Source organism: Crocuta crocuta, unplaced genomic scaffold (genome assembly GCF_008692635.1).
Source record: "Crocuta crocuta isolate KB4526 unplaced genomic scaffold, BGI_CrCroc_1.0 scaffold16, whole genome shotgun sequence".
NCBI classification, from domain to species: Eukaryota; Metazoa; Chordata; class Mammalia; order Carnivora; family Hyaenidae; genus Crocuta; species Crocuta crocuta.
This window is the reverse complement of record NW_027531893.1, coordinates 12,064,523-12,070,522: the sequence shown is the minus strand read 5'-3', so window position 1 is coordinate 12,070,522 and position 6,000 is coordinate 12,064,523. Positions and strand designations below refer to the sequence as shown.

The 6,000-nt window shown below is 50.5% G+C and overlaps 1 protein-coding gene across 5 annotated transcripts in view; it reads right to left on the bottom strand.

Moving 5' to 3' along the window:
• The window catches only part of NDE1 (nudE neurodevelopment protein 1), a 27,224-nt gene extending 21,611 nt beyond the window's left edge, over window positions 1-5,613 (bottom strand). For 4 of the 5 annotated variants that reach the window (XM_077773320.1, XM_077773322.1, XM_077773324.1 and 1 more), the window contains exon 1: window positions 5,555-5,613. The gene's annotated coding sequence lies outside the window, so the exon portion shown is untranslated. Of the gene's footprint in view, window positions 1-101; window positions 427-5,554 lie in introns of those variants that run through there. The other variant, XM_077773321.1, reaches the window with a different exon arrangement.
• Window positions 5,614-6,000: the final 387 nt, after the last annotated feature.

Here is a 6,000-nt window from a genome sequence, read left to right as displayed (position 1 = left end):
AGTGGCGGCGCTAACCCAGGCAGGGACAATCAATCAGTGTCCAGGTCTAGGGCTTTTTGCAGAGCCATCAACAAAAACACTCTTTGGAAGTGTTAACTAACCTTACTGTGATAGTCAGCTCTAACAGGAGCGCCCAGGTGACTCAGTTGGTTAAGCATCCGACTCTTGGTTGTGGCTCAGGTCATGATCTCACGGTTGGTGGCTTTGAGCCCTGCATCGAGCTTCACACTAATAGTACAGCACCTGCCTGGGATTCTCTCTCTCTCCCTCTTTCTCTGTCTCTCTCTCCAAATAAATAAACTTAAAACAAAACCATCATGCTATGTTGCTATATGCCTTGAACTTATACAATGTTAGATGTCAATTATTATCTCTGTAAAGCTGGGAGAAAAAAAAGAAACTCTTTCCACTAGGGTGAGGTGGAAGGAAGGAAGCCTGGGGTTGTCCCTGCTCATTCCTCCATCGCAACCAAGTAGGCCAGAGAACGAAGCCAAAACAGAGGAAAGCAAAGCCAAGAGGTGGAGACACTGTGTCCTGATGATATCATTTGAACACCTGGATCCAGTCATGCCTGATTTAAGGTTAGGACAGATAACCAACTCCCTTTCTTAAATATATCAGTTAGGGTCGGACTGCTGCCACAAGAATCCTAATCAAAGTAAATAGTGAAAGGGGCGCCTGGGTGGCTCAGTCAAGCGTCTTGACTTCGGCTCAGGTCATGATCTCGCGGTTCATGGGTTCGAGCCCTGCGTTGGGTCGTGCTCTGTGCTGACAGCCAGCTGAGAGCCTGGAGACTGTTTCAGATTCTGTATCTCCCTCTCTCTCTGACCCTCCCATGCTCACGCTGTCTCTCTAGCTCAGAAATTAAAAAAAAAAAAAAAAAGTAGTGAAAGATCTCATTTGCTGAAAGTAAAAATACAGCACCCAGAGGGTAAATAACAGAAATTAACATGGCCATGGGTAAGGGTAAACTTAGGTCTAGTAGGTACTCCCTGCTGGAGCCTTAAGCTCTAATAAGCCCAGATCTCATTTAATACCAAGTCACCAAAGCAGTGCCCACAGTGTCAAGATCCCATGCGACTGAGTAGTGTATGGCCACGGATTATCTTGGTGATGACAGTCTCAAATAATGGCAAGGGAGTCTGTGTAATAGGGCAAGAAAGTGAGGAACAAGAAACAATGGATGTTTTCTTTCGCTCTTTTATAGACTTTTCCTGCTCTTTGGAAAAATATCATGTCCAATATTCAATGTACCTAGTCCTTGCCTACTTCTCTAAACATTCTCTACCCCAGACCTCCATCATTAGCTTATGTTCAAGTCACATTGCCTTCTCTCTGTTCCTTGAACACACCAAGCTTGCTCCCACCTCAGGGCCTTTGCACTTGCTGTTCTCTGCCTGGAATGCTTCTCCTTCAGATCTATGCCCAGGTGTCCTTGTCATTCAGATCTCAGCTGAAATGACTTCCCCAAAGAGACCTTATTTTAATATCCCACCTACTACCCCCTCCAGCCTTTATCTATTGTATTAATCTCTGCTTTATTTAACCATTTTGAGTTTTGTTTTTGTTCATCTTCCCCCACTAGAATGTCAGTGGTTGAGCACAGGGGCCTTCTCTGTCTTGCTTTTTTATCCCAATGCCTAGAACAGTGCTTGGCATGCACCAGGCACTCAATAAATGCTTGTGGAATGATACTGGCAGGAAGGGGATATCAGGTGAAGGAAAGGCAGGAGGCCAGAAAGCTCTGACGATCAGTTTATAGCTGACATCTGTAAATCCCTGAGATGCTTGTCAGGATGGGGAAAGCCCCTCTCTCCCTCAGCACCTGAGTGGCACCTCATTCGTGGGAAGGGGCTGGAGGAGAAGATACCATGTCAGAAACTACCCTGTCCCCAGGTTAAGTGAGGACTATCTCATCCAGTTCCTGGAGTTTAATAACCTTCATCCTGCACTCTTATGACAGAGGAGTTTCAGAGAAAAAAGCTTCCTAAAACACTTACCTTGGCCAGTGAAAACTAAACCTGAATCAGTAAAGAAAGGACTTTGAGATGTTTTAAGAGGCACTTCCACTGTGAGAGAGGCTCTAATTACAACCGTGCTGATGGGAAAGCTCTGGTTTTGTTGTGTTTAATGTTTTATTTCTTTTTGAGAGAGACAGACAGACAGAACATGAGCAGGGGAGGGCTGAGAGAGAGAGGGAGACACAGAATCTGCAACAGGCTCCAAGCTCCGAGCTGTCAGCACAGAGCCCGATGCAGGGCTCAAACCTATGAAATGCAAGATCATGACCTGAGCCGAAATCGGCCACTCAACCAACTGAGCCACCCAGGCACCCTTGGTTTTGGACTTCAGGGTGGGGGCAGCTAAGCAGAGACCTGAGCTTCTGTCAGAGTCTGCACAATCTATAACTAATTCAACTCAAGGACCAAAACCACAGGTCGGGCATTTTAACCAGAAACCCCCGCACTGAAATAAGAATCGTTAGGGAAGAGGAAAAATATGTTCTAGACGAAGAACAGCTGAACTTCACTTTGCTATGCAATAGCAATCTTAAAATGTATGCTTTTTGAAACGTCTCACAGCTCTAATGTGCATTATTCTTTGCCACAGGAAGCAGGTAAGAGGACTTGGAAAGGTTTCCTTCTCCCAGCATGATTTCCTGAACTGACACCAGCTTCTATGAGCCATGTGCTGGGCGTCTAGTAAGTTATCTTCAACGTCATCCTCTTTAAGCCGTTTGACTGCAAGAATAAGTAAGACAGTCACTTGGGTTCTTAGAAGCAAGAGCTAGAGCAGGGACACGGCACACTTGGCCATCTCCGTAGGTGCGAACGAATGGCAGAGGCACCCCAAACCCAAGTGCAAGTTCACTCGGGTTTGAATCCAGGTTCCAGATCTCCTTGGAGTTGCAAAGAGACTAATCAGAGGTCAGAGTCACCTGTTTCATCTGGCCCACACAGTCTTTTAAAAGGTACAACTCTGCAGCCACTACCCTAAAAAACGAAGAGGTGCTGCCTGCCTTTCTTTTGCGGGCATTCTGCCTCCCAGCCTGTGCTTCCAATACACCATCAGGCCACCGTGTCCCAGCAGCTCTGGGGACAAACCTAACGGGCACCTCAAAAATACATGCTACAGCATCCAAGGAGGAAAAAGCTGAGGGGCAAGAAGCTCAGAAAGCATATATTCCCTACTTGGCATCACTTAGATCTACTCCTCCTACAAAAAGGTGTTTCCGCAAGCTTTAAAAAAAAAAAAAAAGTTTTCCATGATGAGACTTAAAAGACCGCAAACACACTTGAGACACAGACACCTTTGGTTTCAAAGCCCTGGAAAACACAAAGCACTCTTCCTTGGCTCCCCTCTCAGTGAAGAAAGCCAGCACAGCTGGTCAGGGGCAAAACACATGTCTAAACTATCAAGAATTAGCTCACCGCCCTTCTCCACCCCGACCTCAATCCTTCCCAATCCAAACACACGGAAGAGCCGAAGGGGAAGGGAGGGAGGCAGAGACGCTGCCAAGCATCAGCTCGGGCTCCTGCTGATTCTAGGGGGTGACGCGGGCTCCGCGTTTTCCAGAAGTGGCATCACTCGGGCAACACCAGTCAAGAGTCGGCAAGTCTGGCTTCTGTCTCTGCGCCTTCAAAGTCTGTAATGATATTCCGACGAAAAGACTTAGGCGTGCAAGGACATATACGCGAGGGTGCGCGCCATCACCCACCGACATGGAAAACTGGAGACGCTTAAGCATCAACAGGGGTCTGGCTGGAAAATTACGCGGTTTTAAGAACGCTACAAACGAATATGGAAGAAAGTTCTTGCTATGTGAAGAAAGGGTGTCAATTCTGTTTGTAAATGTATCCCGCTCTCTCTGCATACATGAAGAGCAAAGGGTCGCAAGCGAGTACCAGATGGGGGCAAAGTAGGCACGGAAATCAGAGCTCATGCCTGACATGCTAACAGTAAGCATATATTGCCTTTGAACAAAAAATAGAAGGGCTATTGTTCCAGGATAATTTTATTCTACTGACTCAAGATGCCTGCTGGGGCTTCTCTCTCCATCCCTTCTCAAACATTTCCAAACACCTACTAAGTGCCAGGCGCTGCTGGGACAGGCAGAGACAAAGCACCCACGTCAGTACCAGGTGCTAACACAGCACTAGCTGCCGCCACAAACCTTCCGTAGGCAGGCCCACTCACGTTAGGAAATTATCTGCTAAGGAAAGGAAGTGTAATCTCTCCAGGCTCCCACATTCTAACGCAAAAGAACACACTTTGGAAACAAAAATAACAGCCTAAGAGACTAAGCCAAGTTAAGAAAGTAATATCTGAAATGAGAGGATAAAATACGCCACTCAGAGGCCTCTGAGACTTCAGGGATCTAATCCTTGCCTAAGACACAAGATTTACGTTTCAATCCTGATTGAATACCAGGGTGGTGGTGGGGTCAGATAAGTGGCTCTGGGAGTCGCTGCGATCCAATTGCTCTTCAAAGGACCCTACCTGTGTCCTAAAATGCCATCCTGTCCAAGAATACAGAAGCAAAACTAGCATAGAAAATGACAAACCCCTACCCGGGGCACGCTGTAAAAGGCCATTGCTTTAGAAAGGAAGTTAAAAGGGGCCTCGAGGCTAAAAGTAGAAAGAGGGACGACCTGGTACAAACGCTGGACAAAGAGATCAGAGAAGCTCAGACCCTCAGGAAGCAGAGAACCCGAGAAGACTGGAGAAGATAAGGCGGCTTCCCCAGGTGATGGCGGGATTTCCCATGACCTCGGGAGAGGCAGGTAAGCCCCACGACTGCATTCAAACTGCAGAATAAGCGCTTTCATCCTTCATCCAATCCTTCCCCAAAGTGCTGTCAGGGGAAATCTGAACCTTCCCGCAGTAGAGATCTGAGAAACGCAGAGGGAAAGAGGCTGTTCCAAACACGCTCCCGAAGGCAGGGAGATGCCAAGGGGGGGGAGGTTTTTGGAAAGAGGCCTGCAGTGAGGGTGGAAGTAGCACGGGGCAGTGGACGAGAAAGGGGGGTGGGGGGCGGAAGGGATGAGAAAGAGGGAGAGTTTGGGGCAGCAGGAAGAAAGGAGCTGGGGGGGGGGCGGATGAGAAAAGACCGACAAAAGAGAAGAGAAACTAGGAGAGTCAAAGAGGAGGGCCTACGGTGGGGGTGGGAGGAAGGCTGGAAGGCAGAGGAGCCGGGCAACGGGGACCGGGGACGAGGAGGGCAGCAGGTCGGGGCCAGGCCAGCGCTAGAAGAGAAAGAAAGTTGGCAAAGGCGAGGGGCTGGGCGCCGAGGACACAAAGGTGGGAAGGCACAAAGTTAGCCAGGGAGGCTCCCGAGAGCGGGACTTTTGAGCCCAGCGCCCGGGACCCGCGGAGTGAGGGCGGCCGGGAAGCGACGCGCCTGCGAGGGGCGCAGCAGGTTCCCTGCAAGGCGGCTCCTGGGAGTCCCGAGAGCGCGACGGGGCGCCAGGGCAGCCTGAAGAGTTTCCCCGGCGGTGGCGGCGGTCCCGGGGCGGGCGGCCCCCACCCCAGGCCACCGCAGCCCCGAACTTACCCGGGCTTGTCCGCGAGGACGGGCGGCGGCGGCAGTAGGAGACTGCGCTGCCCGGGCCTCCGGCCACCGCCCCCACNGACCGCGTCCGCCTCGGCCAATCAGCGCCTAGCAGCGCGGTTTGGAAACTTTTTTCCCAGGCTCGGGCGCGGCGTGGCCACGCGGCTGCACTGGGCCGGCCCGGGCCTGGGAGGCTCCCGCTGCTGGGCAGGACCTGGCCCGCCTTGGGGTGTGCAGGCGGGTCCCTGGACATCCGGCGACGGGCTTGGGCTTGAGGGCCGCGCTCTTCAAGCAAACACGACTCCCTCCTCTAAACACTGATTGCATTTTCCCCAACTGGAGGGAAGAACAAAGATGCAGGTCCGCTTGGGCTAGGCAACGCTCCATGTCCTTTACACCCAAAATAAAAATGTCAACATCATTATCTTCTTCGAAGACAGCCGACTTTG